This window comes from Homarus americanus, unplaced genomic scaffold (genome assembly GCF_018991925.1).
Source record: "Homarus americanus isolate GMGI-L3 unplaced genomic scaffold, GMGI_Hamer_2.0 scaffold19065, whole genome shotgun sequence".
Classification (NCBI taxonomy): domain Eukaryota; kingdom Metazoa; phylum Arthropoda; class Malacostraca; order Decapoda; family Nephropidae; genus Homarus; species Homarus americanus.
In genome coordinates, this window is record NW_024757463.1 from 900,057 (window position 1) to 917,722 (window position 17,666).

At 37.8% G+C, this 17,666-nt stretch overlaps 1 protein-coding gene across 1 annotated transcript in view; it reads left to right on the forward strand.

Moving 5' to 3' along the window:
• The first annotated feature begins 771 nt into the window (after window positions 1-771).
• LOC121857535 (zinc finger CCCH domain-containing protein 13-like) overlaps window positions 772-17,666 on the forward strand; it is a 47,933-nt gene continuing 31,038 nt past the window's right edge. Inside the window, 1 exon segment of the mRNA XM_042353618.1 lies at window positions 772-1,007. The gene's annotated coding sequence lies outside the window, so the exon portion shown is untranslated.

Consider the following 17,666-nt stretch of genomic DNA (forward strand, 5'->3'; position numbering starts at 1 on the left):
AGTCCAATGAAACGTTCCAAATCGATTCAATTCGTCAAAATAGTAGTAGTAGTAGTAGTTGTAGTAGTAGTAGTAGTAGTAATAGTATTGTTGTTGTGGTTTTTATATATAACAATAGTGATTTAAGTGACGTTTTCTATGATGGTTTAGGCGTAACTACCCCATTTATACTTTAACTGCCCTTCATAGGCGACAGAACCACCATTTACAACACCTTACTTCTCGTTAACATGAATTATAAAAAACAAACAAACAAAATCTCACTTGAACGATAATTTGAGGGATTTTTCATTTTTCCAATTAATTATATATTTTTTGGGGGAAAATTGCATCATAAAATCGTGTATTTTTATGACATATGAGTGAAAATATAAGTCATTATGTGTTAGTTTTATAGGATAGAGAGGTATTAAATATTCTAAAAGATGTTGAATGTTGAAAAATGTTGCAATATGTCAGCGTCACCACCTTGCAAGGGCTTGGTGCAACTCCAGGTAGGAAACGGTATCTCAGGGGGCACATGTAGGCGTTGGCAACACTGACACCCACACACTGATAAACCCACACTTATCTCACCTTTCCTATTAACTTACATCTACTTACTACCTTGATATGAGATCTATATTACTTATATTTAATTGGTATTATATAAAATTCTAATTAAATAAGGGAAATAATGAGAAATAATGATGTTAGTTAATGGTAAGTGGCAACTGAGGGTGGGCGAGAGGTGAGGTCCCATCCCACACAAGTCTCCATAATGGCTCTGGCCTTCGTAGTGTGAGGAGGTATGCGTCTCCTCTCCTGACTGAAAACCCCTCGAAATCCTCCCTAAATCCTTGAAAATCGGGGGATACATAATCAGATAATATGTATTAGTGTTTTATAAAGAATCTAAGATGGATATCCTCCCAAGTGCTGCGTTAATAAGTGAATTAGACGTTGAAAAGTGATAGTTTCCTAGGTGAGGTACGGATACCCTACCCATATTAGGTAAAGTCTTGAAGGTAAGTAATTCTCTCTATTAAATCCTTCTATTAATCCTCCTATTAACTATTTATGGGATATTTAGTGATATATATTACTAAAGGAACGTAATTTTAATAGCAATTTATAAATGATCGTAAAAATAGATAAATTATTGCTATTTATTTCATCAATATTTAAGTTTAGTTCTTGTTTGCGTAATTGTGGGCTATTTTTTGCTATTATTTATTATTATTTGTGTTTATTTAATCTTTTATATGTGAAATAACGTGATTTGGAGAGTAATTTAATAACTGAAGAAAATAGCGGTGATTTATCTTACAAGTACGTGATTTTTGGCTATTTTTGGGGCTTTTATTAGCTATTATTTAAGGCTATTTCCTTATTTAATTCAGTGACGAGTTTTAATAGTAATTACTAGGAAAAGAATGAAGTAATTGCAGAAAATAACATGTGATTTATATATGTGATTGTGGTGATTTTCTGGCTATTTTTTTGGCTATTTTTGGACTTTAATTTGCTATTAGTTATGGCTAGTAGGAAAATTTTGTAGTGATGTGATTTACGATATTGATAGGTGATTTATTGTTATTTTCGTGTGATTTATGAATTTTTTTATCTTTTAGGTTAGGTTAGTGTTAGGTTAGGTTAGGTTAGCGTTAGGTTGGGTTAATTACGTCTCTCTCTCTCTCTCTCTCTCTCTCTCTCCTCCCATCTCTCTCTCTCTCCTCCCATCTCTCTCTCTCTCTCTCTCTCTCTCTCTCTCCCATCTCTCTCTCTCCTCCCATCTCTCTCTCTCTCTCTCCCATCTCTCTCCTCCTCTCTCTCTCTCTCTCTCTCTCTCTCTCTCTCTCTCTCTCTCTCTAAACAACCATAGACATTAATGAACCAAATTCCTCTGGGGAAATTATCTTGGTGACTTAAACGAAGGAGTAAGAAGCGATCCATAATTTCTGTCTTAATGGGCCCCAGGTCTAATGGGCCCCAAGTCTAATGGGCCCCAGGTCTAATGGGCCCCAGTTCTAATGGGCCCCAGGTCTAATGGGCCCCAGGTCTAATGGGCCCCAGGTCTAATGGGCCCCAGGTCTAATGGGCCCCAGGTCTAATGGGCCCCAAGTCTAATGGGCCACAGGTCTAATGGGCCCAGGTCTAATGGGCCCCAGTACTAATAGACCCCAGTTATGAGAGTTTTAAATTAGGTTAGGTGAGGTTAGTAGGTTTGGTTAGATTTGGTTTGTTTTTGGTTAGATTTGGTTAGGTTAGGATAAGGGATATTTAACTCATAACCCCGATAACACAAACTAACTTACATACATACATACATACATACATACATACTGTTCCATATTTGTTAAATTATCCTGACGTACATGAGTGTCTACATATGTGTGTGTGTGTGTGTGTGTGTGTGTGTGTGTGTGGTGAGTCATCAGCTGTTAGGTCAGGTGTGTTAACAGGGTTGGAAGGTGTGTGTGTGTGTGTGTGTGGGTTTGGTATGTATGTGTGGGTGGGTGTAGGAAGGATGAGAGAGTGTGTGTGTATGTTTATGTGCGTGTAATGGCTAAATTTATGTATGTATGTATGTAGGGTGTGTGTGTATGTGTGTGTGTGTATATGTATGTGTGTGTGTGTGTGTAAGTGTATGTGTGTGTGTGTTTGTGTGTGTGTGTGTGTGTGTATTCCCCAGATTGACACTTACACGGACAGGTGCATGTGGGTGTATGTAGGCGTGTGTACGTGGGTGTGTGTACGTAGGTGTGTGTATGTTGCTTAACAAATTCAAGCTCCGTCAAATTAACAAGTCCTGTTCCGTTAACGTGTGTGTGTGTGTGTGTGTGTGTGTGTGTGTGTTGTGTTGTGTAATAATAATAATAATAATTAACGGTTTATTGAAAGAGCATGGCAGACGGAAAGCTGAACATATACAGTTACATAATTGGTGAATGGGTCTCTTGATTTACAAATGACATACAAGTAACATAAGTGATACAAATATGATATATAATAACTAGATGGGGAGAAGGTCACACTACAGGGCATTTCAACATGGTGACAGTGCAAGGAGTAGTGTTAACTGGGAGTGAATACACTGGTTGATCACAAGTTGTTGATAATTTTTACAATGGTTGGGACTGGGCTGTTCTTATAGCGATCAGTTCGTGCACGTATGGGCTGGATGCGGTTGTGGTGTCGAACAGCAATTCTCGGGCGAGGGATCTCAGGTGGTAGTAGGAGCCGGTGTCGAGGATGGTGCAGAAACTTGTTACCAAATTTGCAGATGTGTCTGTATGTGCGTGTGTGTCTGTGTGTGTGTGTGTGTCTGTGTGTGTGTGTGTGTGTCTGTGTGTTAATATGAGAGAGAGAGAGAGAGAGAGAGGGAGCGAGAGAGAGAGAGAGAGAGAGAGAGAGAGAGAGAGAGAGAGAGAGAGAGAGAGAGAGAGAGAGAGAGAGAGGTTCCAGCCAGTGGACATGAGTGTGGGAGAACTGGTTTTCTCTCTCTCTCTCTCTCTCTCTCCTTACACACACATACGTACATGAGTGTGTATGTTTCTGCCCTAGTGTGTATTTCTTAAAGCGGAAACATAACTCATGTACATTTTAGAAAGTATACTTACATGTGCGTGACTGTGTGCATATGGATACATACATACATACATACCTGTACATACATACACACCTGTACATACATACATACATACATACACACCTGTACATACATACACACCTGTACATACATACATACATACATACACACCTGTACATACATACATACATACACCAATTAAATGAAAGATAGATAGACAGACAGACAGACAGACACAGACAGACAGACAGACAGACAGACAGACAGGCAGAGCACCAGAATAAGACTTAAAAATGCTATTATTATGACATTTAAATAGCAAAAAGCCAGCTATTTTAATTGCTATTATTTTTTATTGATTTTCTCAGTGTTAAGACAATCGGAAAATTTAATAGGAATTGGTCAGCTATTTTTTGATTTTGTGATATTTGGCTCGAAAGATGATGACTTAACCCTTTGAGTATGATGATTTAACCCTTTGAGTATGATGACTTAACCCTTTGAGTATGATGACTTAACCCCCGGAGTATGATGATTTAACCCCTTGAGTATGATGATTTAACCCTTTGAGTATGATGACTTAACCCTTTGAGTATGATGATTTAACCCCTTGAGTATAACTTAACCCCTTGAGTATGATGATAGAAGGTAGTTGGAAAGTGTACAGTATGTCACACATTTAACTACCCTGTTAACTACCTCGTTCGAGCCTTAACGACCCTTGCGTCAGCTTGGTTATGAGAGCTTCCTCCAAATGCCTTATTAGAAAGACGAGAGGAATTGGAAATGAACTGTCTATCTGTCTGTCTGTTTGTTTGTTCAGTGTTGTGTGTGTGTGTGTGTGTGCGTGCGTGTGTGTGTATGTGTGGGGGGGCTGGTCATATAGCCTAGGTACAGTCCCCTTCACTTGTGTGTTTACAGGGGCTGGTCATATAGCCTAGGTACAGTCCCCTTCACTTGTGTGTTTACAGGGGCTGGTCATATAGCCTAGGTACAGTCCCCTTCGCACTGGAGATGTGTTTACAGGGGCTGGTCTGTATAGCCTAGGTACAGTCCCTTCTGAATGTGTTTACAGGGCTGGTCATATGGCCTAGGTACAGTCCCCTTCACTAGTGTGTTTACAGGGGCTGGTCATATAGCCTAGGTACAGTCCCCTTCACTAGTGTGTTTACAGGGGCTGGTCATATAGCCTAGGTACAGTCCCCTTCACTAGTGTGTTTACAGGGGCTCGTCATATAGCCTAGGTACAGATGATTGCCTGAAAGCTTTTGAAACGTTAAAGCCGACATTGGTATCTAGTTAGGGTAGAGTCTCAGTGTTTAATTAACAATATACCTGCGTTTTATCGTAAGTTAATAAGTTAAAAATATTCAAAGATCTTTAGTTAAGAGGAAAATTTAACATATAACTTTTAACAATATTGCTGTAGTGATTTTTAACTTGTCAAGGATATATATTAAATTACCGTGACTGATTGTTACCGGAAGTGCGGAGTCTAGGTAATAAATTGAGGTGTCGTAAGTGCTACTACTACTACTACTACTACTACTACTACTACTATTACTACTAGTGGATACCAGATTGAACACTATTACGTAATGTTTCACTCAAAATACATTAGATACGGCAGGTTATTATGGAGGAAATATTATGAATATAGTCGAAGGTTAATGAGAAATTTACCAGGGAGTGAAAGTTCTGCTATGGAAAGTTGCCAGTTAGGTAAATATTGAGACAGATGTTTGCTGTCTGTCTGTCTGTCTGTCTGTCTGGTGTGTGTCTGTCTGTCTGTCTGTCTGTCTGGTTTGTGTTTTCACTTTCTACAGCTAGTTTTGTCATAGTATTATTATTATTATTATTATTATTATTGCCATTATTGAATTGAGATAGTCTGGTCTCTTTTTCTCTGGCACCTGATGTTCCCCACACCCACCACACCCATCCACCCATCCACACCCTCCCCACATCATCCCACACCCTCCCACACCCATCCACACCTTCCCACACCTTCCCACACCTTCCCACACCCACCCACACCCACCCACACCTTCCCACACCTTCCCACACCCACCCACACCTTCCCACACCTACCTACACCCGCATTCTGAGGCTCCCACGCCTGTTAAGACAATCCTCTCTCAAAGCCTGACTCATTTAATCGCACCGACGAACTTCAAGAAATCCGGATTCGTATCTGACTGTAACGCAACGGCTTAAAAACGTCAACACCTCCTTCCACCTGAAGATTAGACACCCCAGATTTTGTCACGTGAAGATTAAACACCCTAACCTAACTCTAAACCTAACCAAAACTTATCCCATCCCCGTCACCAATTGTCAGCTGAATCGTGTACAGGAAACAGGTGGTTGAGACGAAAAGGTGACAGCTGGTTGAAGGTGAACCAGCTGTGAGATGCACTGAAGCGGGTACATACAGACAGTGATGCTGGCAATGGGCCCCAAGTATAAGGGGTTCTAGTTCTAATAAATTCCAAGTATAAGGGGTTCTAGTTCTTCACGTGGGCCCCAAGTATAAGGGGGTTCTAGTCTCCCACGTCTCCAAGTATAAGGGGTTTAGTTCTAATGGGCCCCAAGTATATGGGGTTCTAGTTCTAATGGGCCCCAAGTATAAGGGGTTCTAGTTCTAATGGCCCCAAGTGTCTCTAGTTCTATCACCCTAAGATAAGGCTTAGTTCTATGGGCCCCAGTGTTCAGTTCTAATGGGCCCCAGTTCTAATAGACCCCAGTCATAACATTCTCAAAACCTCTACGTCACCTGTGAAAAAAAATCCTTTCTATGTCCCAAAAAATATTCTAATAAACGAAAACTTTTGAATTATACTTTAAAATTATGACAAATTATCATAACTTTGCGATCAGGTTCCATTTATTATCGTTCACAAGAAAGTTACTGATAGAAAGTGACAATGTTGACCTTTTAGCCCCGGCCTATGACGCGTTGGGGGGGGGGGGGTACGTACCTATTTTAGATACACCTTTTATACTCATATTATTTTACGTGTGGGTAGGTTAGGTTATGCCATAGTATATACCCAGATTATTGTATAAATTTTAAAAGAGTTTTTTTTTTAGATAATGAAAATTTTGTATTTTACTGATCATTGAAAATGAATCGCAAATTATTTTTCATTCTTGAATCGCAAAAATTTGATGCGATTACCACGACGTAATTTAGAATATTATTAATTGCTATAAATCCTGTATTTTTATTCAGAATATTCCTAGAATGCTATTATTTCTGTTTTATAATTCAGAATATTCTTAAAATAATATTATTATTATTTGTACAAGTTTCTATGTTATAAGAATCGCAATTGTAAGTGTCACCAACGTTACAGATATTATTTTAAATATACATTTTTTTCTCAAATAGGAAGATCATTATATAAATCATTCATTATATTATTATACATCTGCTTTTAGACAATGATAAGATATAGATAACCTTTACTAATGCAAGAAGAAGAATATTTGGGCATTGAGAGGAGAAATTAGATTGGGGAGGATTGGTAACCTTGCTTAGCCTACTCATAACAACATGGCCGCTCTTGTTTACTTAAATTACACTATATATCTCATTTAAATATTATGGATATTGTTTTTATGCCAAATTAGGGTAAAATACTGTTTTTTAGAGCACGAAGTTGACCAGATGGGTAAATTTAGGGAGAAAATGGTTCACATGTGCGTTGTATTTATACCGGGGAATATTAGGCGGCCTTGTGAGAGAGAACAACTCGAGGTCGCTTACACTCCGGGACATCTGTTAGCTCTTAAGTCATTTATTCAATCTATTTCATAATATAAACTAACTTATCTACGCTCATATACTCCAAATTTAAGTAGATTTTAATTAAAAGTAAATAATAAAGTAGAATAAAGTGACATAGAGGTTTAATTAGGAAACATGTGTGATGGCTGGGTAACCTTTCCTTCTCTCCAAGCGAGTTACAGCAAACATCTGGTCACCTCACCTTAACTAATCCACAATACTTGTCTAATATGCCCCCGCCTGATGCCTCTCATGCCTCACATCCCGTACTCAATGAACGGGGCATCATTTATACCCATTAACTAGGCATTTTAAGCATCAATGAAGCGAAAATCGTAGCATAGAAACAGTTTTTTGAAAGAGAAAAAGTTGTCAACGGTTCACTTACTTTCACTTTTACGATGCCAGGTGTGTGGGTGAGTCTTACAGCTATTGTACTATTGTCAGGGTGCGTGAGGGTGCGTGAGAGTGTTTGGGTGTGTTAGTTAGCGTTAGAGTGCGTTAGAAAGTGTTAGATTGTGTTTAAAGTTTGTGTGGGTGAGTTTGGCGGCTATTGTCAGGGTGTGTCAGGGTGCGTGAGAGTGTTTGGGTGTGTTAGTTAGCGTTAGAGTGCGTTAGAAAGTGTTAGATTGTGTTTAAAGTTTGTGTGGGTGAGTTTGGCGGCTATTGTACTATTGTCAGGGTGTGTTAGATTGCGTTAGATTGCGTGAGTGTTAAATGAGTATTAAGTAACATTAAATTGCGCTAGAGAGTATTAGATTGCGTTAAAGAGTACTAGATTGCGTTTGATTACGTTATTTATGTTTTTAAAAGACTTTATGGTTCAGGAATGAGTTTTGAACCGGAAAATAATATTGGAACTTGTCGAAAAAAAAATATAGGAACTGGGTCATAATTTAAACTATTTTATGTATATTTTATATTATTAATAGATCATAGTGGAGTATTTTTTACCTATTGAGTGGTCAGGTCAGGGCAGGGCAGGTCAAGGGCAGGTCAAGGGCAGGTCAGGTCAAGGAAGAAATAATTATATTGTTTTTTCCGGTTCTGCCTAATGATTGTCCACCACTACCACCACCACCACCCACTACCACCCACTACCACAATCACTACCACCTACCACCACCACCACCACCACACCTGTTAGACAACTTACCTGTTCACCTTTCGTTAATTATTCTTAACCAGACGATAATATTAACGATTTTATTTATGATAATTTATTCGTTTTTATCATTTTGGTGTATGTGTGTATGTATGTATGTGTGTGTGTGTATGTATGTATGTATGTATGTATGTATGTATGTATGTATGTATGTATAAGAACCAGACACAAATACACACATGAATTAATGAAAGTTCCTCTCTTTCTCTTTCTCTCTCTCTTTCTCTCTCTCTCTCTCTCTCTCTCTCTCGGCAATACGGTATTCAATCCCACACAGATGAACTTAAAGGCATTAGGTTAGGTTACGTTAGGTTTGGTTGGTTTTGGTTAGGTTAGGTTAGGTTAGATTCAGGTTAGGTTAGGTTTAGAAAATGTACCTCCCACACTCACAGAAAACGGGATGTGGGTGTTCACTTTAATAAGCTGTTGTTCTACCCACACAGCTTGTTGAGTAAAGTGCACAACCCACACGTCCTCAAACCAACAGAAAACGGGATGTGGGTTGAATTTAATGTCTGTCTGTCTCTCTCTCTCTCTCTCACCGTGAAAGTCGTCGCCATGACAACCATTTCCTGTGAAGATAATAACCTAACCTAACCCCCTCCAGGCAGCGTAAGGGGGGTGTCTAATCTTCATATGATCAAAGCATTTTAAAAATATTCAATTAAACGGGGTTAGCACCATATGGCTAATGACGTCACGGAGTTACTATTACGAGTTTTATGACGTCACGAGTTTAATGACGTCACAATCTTAATGACGTCACGAGTTTAATGACGTCACGAGATTTTGTAGATGACCCCATTTTGCCTCTTAGCGAATTACGTAAATTGACTTTTATGATAAAAATGACAGATAAAATGGCCGTCAAATAGCCCTGAAATCTGATAAAAATTACAAAAACAATAATAAATTACAAATTAATGAAACTAAGCGTTCGTAAAGATTAAAATCCGTTCGTAGGTGAAGAAAGAAACAAAAACTTCCATATTTGGTCAGGGCGCTCGGACCATCTGATGCGGTGGTGCCACATATCCACTCACCACTACCCGAAATATATTGATTATTAATTGTCGATATATTGTTTAGTCTTTATTTCGATTTAATTTTGAATTTTAGGATATACTTAGATTTTGTTAAGGGATTTTAGTTACTGGTGATAGAAGGTAGATATATATATATACAAATATATATATATGTGAGATGTGGCACCAGTGTTTTTGTTTATATATAATTGCTTTAAAAATTTCCAAAAAAAAAATTAAATTATATTTCCTCATAATTTTGGGGATATTTTTGGTTTATTTTAATATACAAATTTTTATATGATATTTTATAGTGATTAATTAATACCTTAGTTGTTTAAAATCAATTTAATACGAAAATAAGGAAGTGAAATTTGGCACCACTGTTTTTGTTTACATTACGTCACTGTCATGGCGACGGGAAGGTAAATGTGATAATATTGACCAAGTTTAAGGATTGGTAAATAACCCAATCAGAGAGAGAGAGAGAGAGAGAGAGAGAGAGAGAGAGAGCAAAACTTCTGACTTTCTCCGCTAGTGGCGCTGTTGTCACCATAGTTATTGCATATACCCTTAACCTGTACGTGCTAATTTGGGTACTCTCTCTCTCTCTCTCTCTCTCACACATACACAGACAGACAGACAGACAGACAGACAACCAATAACTTTCTCACAGTAATTGGTGGTTGTCACTTCACCTTAACGACCCAGCTTAACTACCTTACATAACTACCACCCTAGTAGTTTAGCTCACCACCGCCAAATGAGTGGTTAGACTTTCGCTGTGGTTTGGTGGTTTGGTTACCGGTTTTGGCGTTATATTTGGCGATGGTTCAGAGGCGATAGATAGATAGATAGACGCAATATACTCTCTCTCTCTCTCTCTCCCTCCCTCCCTCTCTCTCTCTCTCTCTTTCTCTCTCTCCCTCTCTCCCTCTCTCTCTCTCTCACACACACTTCCTCAAACACTCTCTTATTACGACCACCAGCCCCTTGTTACCACTAAAGACTCTCTGTTTAACGGTAACGGACAACAGAATACCTCCCTGAGGCTCTCTCTTAACGGCTAACGGTAACAACAGGGCAACGGTATGGATTTTAAGACCTGTTTTTCACCCCTTTTTTGCGATCCTTCTCAAGAACTTGGATTAAATTGCCTGTTTGTCTGTTTTATTTACTCAAGAACCTTATCTCGTGTTAATTAATTGTGTATCTTAGTTTTTATTGATATTTCATAGGTTAAATGGGGTTAATTATCTTTTTTTGGGTCGAAAATTGAATGAAAAGTCGATTAAATTGTCTAATGTCCGGCAGCCATGTTTGTTTACCTGTGTGACGTCATCCTAGCAGCCATGTTTGTTTACCTGTGTGACGTCATCCTAGCAGCCATGTTTGTTTACCTGTGTGACGTCATTCCCGGCGGCCATGTTAGTTATTGTTATGACGTTTCTCCCGGTGGCCATATTTGTTGATTGTGACGTCACTTCCGGTATCAACTGGTGTCGTAACTTTCGCTCCAGTGATAAATAAGAGAGAGAGAGAGAGAGAGAGAGAGAGAGAGAGAGAGAGAGAGAGACGTATGTAATAGAAAGGAAAAGACAAACACATACATACATACAGACACATACATACATACATACATACATACAGACACTTACATACATACATACAGACACTTACAGTACATACATACATTACATAAACTCCTCTGCCATGACACACGTGAGGCAATCTTCACTACAATTTGGTCAGTGTTGTACAATATTGCAAGACCACGACCACGTTGCAGTAAGGTTTGCAACAGAACCTCTTGAGTATGATGATTTAACCCCTTGAAAGTATGATGAACCTTGAGTATGATGATTTAACCTTGAGTATGATGACTAACCCCCTGAGAAGATTTAACCCTTGAGTATGACAGATTTAACCCCTTGGAGTATGATGACTTAACCCCTGAGTACAGATGATTTAACCCTTGGTAATAGTTGAATTTAACCCTTAGAGTATGATGATTTAACCCCTTGAGTATGATGATTTAACCCCTTGAGTATGATGATTTAACCCCTTGAGTATGATGATTTAAACCCTTGAGTATGATGATTTAACCCCTTGAGTATGATGATTTAACCCCTTGAGTATGATGATTTAACCCCTTGAGTACAATACGATGACTTAACCCCCTGAGTACGATGACTTAACCATCAACCAATCATAAGAGCCACGGCATATCGATCCAGAGTTCTGATTGGTTGAACCTGTATCCAGATATGGTTTCAGGAAGGACTATTTTCGCGCGCTTTTTTTTTATTTATTTTTTTTCCCGCGCATTATCTCATCGCCATCTGTTGACGCCTTGCAGAATTAATGCAGTTTCTATGTCTTGCTTTTTTTATTGTTGTTGTTTTTTGTTTTTTCGTTTGGATGTCTTGTGTAATGGCTCTCACCAACATTATATTCCGATTCGATTTTGTTTTGAATCTTCTCGTCAAGTCCTCAGTTGACGTAGAGAGCAAAAACGACTATCCGGGTAGGCATTCTGGAGGTAATTTCCACCTTTACTACTACCTGTATAAAAGGTCTATATTACTGTGTGTTTCCCTAAGGCGCTTGAGCCCTTATATAGCCACCCGTTGGCCTTGGATCTTGTGACTTGTCGTGCAGAACCCCCCATCAGGGGAGGCTTAATTTTAATAATACCTTGAAGTATTATATAATGCTAACTTATTTCTTCATTATTGTGTAATTTATTATAAGGATCTATTAATCTAGGGGTTAAATAATCTCTGTTTTAGGTTAGGTTAGGTTAGTCACAAAGATCTTTCCTCCTAACTGGTGATGTGAGAACGTAGGGACCTTTGAGAATCCATCTTTGTGTGGTAGCTTAAGTGAGTTAGTTAGATACGTTCTCACATCACCAGTTAGGAGGAAAACTTAACGTAGGAACCTTTGAGAATCCATCTTTGTGTGGTAGCTTAAGTGAGTCAGTTAGATACGTTCTCACATCACCAGTTAGGAGGAAAACTTAACGTAGGAACCTTTGAGAATCCATCTATGTGTGGTAGCTTAAGTGAGTCAGTTAGATACGTTCTCACATCACCAGTTAGGAGGAAAACTTAACGTAGGAACCTTTTGAGAATCTATCTTTGTGTGGTAGCTTAAGTGAGTCAGTTAGATACGTTCTCACATCACCAGTTAGGAGGAAAACTTAACGTAGGAACCTTTGAGAATCCATCTTTGTGTGGTAGCTTAAGTGAGACAGTTAGATACGTTCTCACATCACCAGTTAGGAGGAAAACTTAACGTAGGAACCTTTGAGAATCCATCTTTGTGTGGTAGCTTAAGTGAGACAGTTAGATACGTTCTCACATCACTAGTTAGGAGGAAAACTTAACGTAGGAACCTTTGAGAATCCATCTTTGTGTGGTAGCTTAAGTGAGTCAGTTAGATACGTTCTCACATCACCAGTTAGGAGGAAAACTTAACGTAGGAACCTTTGAGACTCCATCTTTGTGTGGTAGCTTAAATGAGTCAGTTAGATACTTTCTCCCATCACCAGTTAGGAGGAAAACTTAACGTAGGAACCTTTGAGAATCCATCTTTGTGTGGTAGCTTAAGTGAGTCAGTTAGATACGTTTTCACATCACCAGTTAGGAGGAAAACTTAACGTAGGAACCTTTGAGAATCCATCTTTGTGTGGTAGCTTAAGTGAGTCAGTTAGATACGTTCTCACATCACCAGTTAGGAGGAAAACTTAACGTAGGAACCTTTGAGAATCCATCTTTGTGTAGTAGCTTAAGTGAGTCAGTTAGATACGTTCTCACATCACCAGTTAAGAGGAAAACTTAACGTAGGAACCTTTGAGAATCCATCTTTGTGTGGTAGCTTAAGTGAGTCAGTTAGATAAGTTCTCACATCACCAGTTAGGAGGAAAACTTAACGTAGGAACCTTTGAGAATCCATCTTTGTGTAGTAGCTTAAGTGAGTCAGTTAGATACGTTCTCACATCACCAGTTAGGAGGAAAACTTAACGTAGGAACCTTTGAGAATCCATCTATGTGTGGTAGCTTAAGAGAGTCAGTTAGATACGTTCTCACATCACCAGTTAGGAGGAAAACTTAACGTAGGAACCTTTGAGAATCCATCTATGTGTGGTAGCTTAAGAGACTCAGTTAGATACGTTCTCACATCACCAGTTAGGAGGAAAACTTAACGTAGGAACCTTTGAGAATCCATCTTTGTGTGGTAGCTTAAGTGAGTCAGTTAGATACGTTCTCACATCACCAGTTAGGAGGAAAACTTAACGTAGGAACCTTTGAGAATCCATCTTTGTGTGGTAGCTTAAGTGAGTCAGTTAGAGACGTTCTCACATCACCAGTTAGGAGGAAAACTTAACGTAGGAACCTTTGAGAATCCATCTTTGTGTGGTAGCTTAAGTGAGTCAGTTAGATACGTTCTCACATCACCAGTTAGGAGGAAAATTGAACTTAGGAACCTTTGAGAATCCATCTTTGTGTGGTAGCTTATGAGTCAGTTAGATACGTTCTCACATCACCAGTTAGGAGGAAAAACTTAACGAAGGAACCTTTTGGAGAACTATCTTTGTGTGGTAGCTTAAGTGAGTCAGTTAGATACGTTCTCACATCATCAGTTAGAAGGAAAATTGAACTTAGGAACTTTTGAGAATCCATCTTTGTGTGGTAGCTTAAGTGAGTCAGTTAGATACGTTCTCACATCATCAGTTAAAAGGAAAATTGAACTTAGGAACCTTTTAGAATCCATCTTTGTGTGGTAGCTTAAGTGAGTCAGTTAGATACGTTCTCACATCATCAGTTAGAAGGAAAATTGAACTTAGGAACCTTTTAGAATCCATCTTTGTGTGGTAGCTTAAGTGAGTCAGTTAGATACGTTCTCACACCACCAGTTAGGAGGAAAATTGAACTTAGGAACTTTTGAGAATCCATCTATGTGGTAGCTAAGTGGGTCAGTTAGATACGTTCTCACATCACCAGTTAGAGGAACCAACGTAGGAACCTTTGAGAATCCATCTTTGTGTGTGGTAGCTATGGGTCAGTTAGATGTTCTCACATCACCAGTTAGGAGGAAAACTTAACGCAGGGAACCTTTAAGAATCCATTTTGTGTGGTAGCGCTATGGGTCAGTTAGGATACGTTCTCACATCACCAGTTAGAGGAAAACTTTAACGTAGGAACCTTTGAGAATCCATCTTTGTGTGGTAGCTTAAGTGAGTCAGTTAGATACGTTCTCACATCACCAGTTAGGAGGAAAACTTAACGTAGGTACCTTTGAGAATCCATCTTTGTGTGGTAGCTTAAGTGAGTCAGTTAGATACGTTCTCACATCACCAGTTAGGAGGAAAACTTAACGTAGGAACCTTTGAGAATCCATCTTTGTGTGGTAGCTTAAGTGAGTCAGTTAGATACGTTCTCACATCACCAGTTTGGAGGAAAACTTGACGTAGGAACCTTTGAGAATCCATCTTTGTGTGGTAGCTTAAGTGAGTCAGTTAGATACGTTCTCACATCACCAGTTAGGAGGAAAACTTGACGTAGGAACCTTTGAGAATCCATCTTTGTGTGGTAGCTTAAGTGAGACAGTTAGATACGTTCACACATCACCAGTTAGGAGGAAAACTTAACGTAGGAACCTTTGAGAATCCATCTTTGTGTGGTAGCTTAAGTGAGACAGTTAGATACGTTCTCACATCACCAGTTAGGAGGAAAACTTAACGTAGGAACCTTTGAGAATCCATCTTGTGTGGTAGCTATGAAGGGGTTGACATGTTCTCACATCACCAGAAGTTAGGAGGAAAATCTCTAACGTAGAACCTTTAAGAATCCATCTTGTGTGGTAGCTTAAGTGAGCTGTTAGATGACAAATTTTACATCACCAAAGGTAGAGGAAAACTAACGTAGGAACCTTTGAGAATCCATCTTTGTGTGGTAGCTTAAGTGAGTCAGTTAGATACGTTCTCACATCACCAGTTAGGAGGAAAACTTAACGTAGGAACCTTTGAGAATCCATCTTTGTGTGGTATTTTGAAACGTCACGCTTTTCCCGCCTTTTCTAATTCTTTTCTCGGGCATTTAAAAAGGGCGGGAAAATTTACGCGGGAAAATGGGAAAGCGTTTACTAACCGGTGACGTGAGTTGACTGTTTGTGTAACTGTTAACTGGAATGAATGATTTGAACTGTGACTGTCTGTGGATTCTGTATTGAGATAGATAGATAGATAGATAGATAGATAGATAGATAGATAGATAGATAGGAAGTCAAGTCTCTTAGTGGAATCCAATGCCATTCTCCTGTTGCGGATTCTTGAAGATTTTGGCATTAGGAGAGAGAGAGAGAGAGAGAGAGAGAGAGAGAGAGGAGTTTGTGTCTATCTATCTAGCTAATATATCTATCTATCTATCTATCGCCACTGTGTCACCCACCTCTCTCTCTCCCACGAAAGGTCAACGCGTCCAGTGAAAGTTGTTGGTATGTGTTCGTTATCAGTCCATCACGATCGTTGAGTCTGTGGGAGAAATTCCTTAAGAGTTCGTTATGCTGGTAAAATGTTCGTTTAGTCAGTTTAAAGTTCGTTAGTTCTGTTTAAAGTTCGTTAAGTCTATTTAAAGTTCGTTAAATCCGTTTAAATTCGTTAAATCCGTTTCAAGTCCGTTAGTTCCGTTAAAGTTCGTTAGTTCAGTTTAAAGTTCGTTAATTTAGTTTAAAGTTCGTTTGGTCTGTTAAAATTTCGGCAAATCCATCAAAAGTTTGGTAATTCTGTTAAAAAGGTCGTTAAAACAAATAAAAACTATTAAATCCGTTTAAAATAGCTTTAAAAGTTCGTTAAATCCGTTAAAAGTTCGTTATTTCCGTTCGAATTCGTTAAAACGCATACAAATACGTTAGATGCGTTTAACGGTCACCAAAATATATAGTTAAAATGTCGTTAAGTTCGTTATATTCGTTGAACCGCATTTCCGTTACAATTTTCTCCGTAATTTGATTCAAATTTGAAAATAATGGGAGAGGTTCAGGGTCAGTGTGTGTGTGTGTGTTAGTTTAATGCGGGTTGAATATATACACTACACATACATACATACATACATACAGACACACATTTACACACACACACACAGCTGAATGCACAAACACACAAAGCTTTATTTTACTTGATTTACTTGTTTAATTTGTTTGTTTAGAGGCTCTTGATTGGTTGTTTGTCGTACAGGAAGTCGTCCATCTCTTCAATACACCGAAGTCAATTTTTATTATCAATTTTATATTATTTTCATGAATTTTTATCATTTTTATTCATTTTATTCTATATTTTATCTTATTTTCTTATAAATTTATTCATTTTATCTTATTTTTATCATTTTTATTCATTTTATTCTATATTTTATCTTATTTTCATTCATTTTCCTTCATTTTATCTTATTTTCCTTCATTTTCATTCATTTCATCTTATTTTCATTCATTTTTATTCATTTTATCTTATTTTCATTCATTTTCATTCATTTTATCTTATTTTCATTCATTTTCATTCATTTTATCTTATTTTCATTCATTTTATCTTATTTTCATTCATTTTCATTCATTTTATCTTATTTTCATTCATTTTCATTCATTTTAACTTATTTTCATTCATTTTCATTCATTTTATCTTATTTTCATTTATTTTCATTCATTTTCATTCATTTTCATTCATTTTCATTCATTTTCATTCATTTTATCTTATTTTCATTCATTTTCATTAATTTTCCTTCATTTTCATTCATTTTCATTCATTTTCATTCATTTTATCTTATTTTCATTCATTTTCATTAATTTTCCTTCATTTTCCTTCATTTTCATTCATTTTCCTTCATTTTCATTCATTTTCCTTCATTTTCATTCATTTTCATTCATTTTCATTCATTTTACTCATTATATAGAGAAATAAATCCCTTATATCGAGGTCTGATGTTTGTTATTGTCTGGCCGCCATCTTGGATTTCTCGCGTTCGTATCTCACCTAATTAATCGTTTTTTGTTTTTTAAGTGATACATCATTAATTAATTATCAATGGCAACGGTAATTAATTCTACATTAATATTATG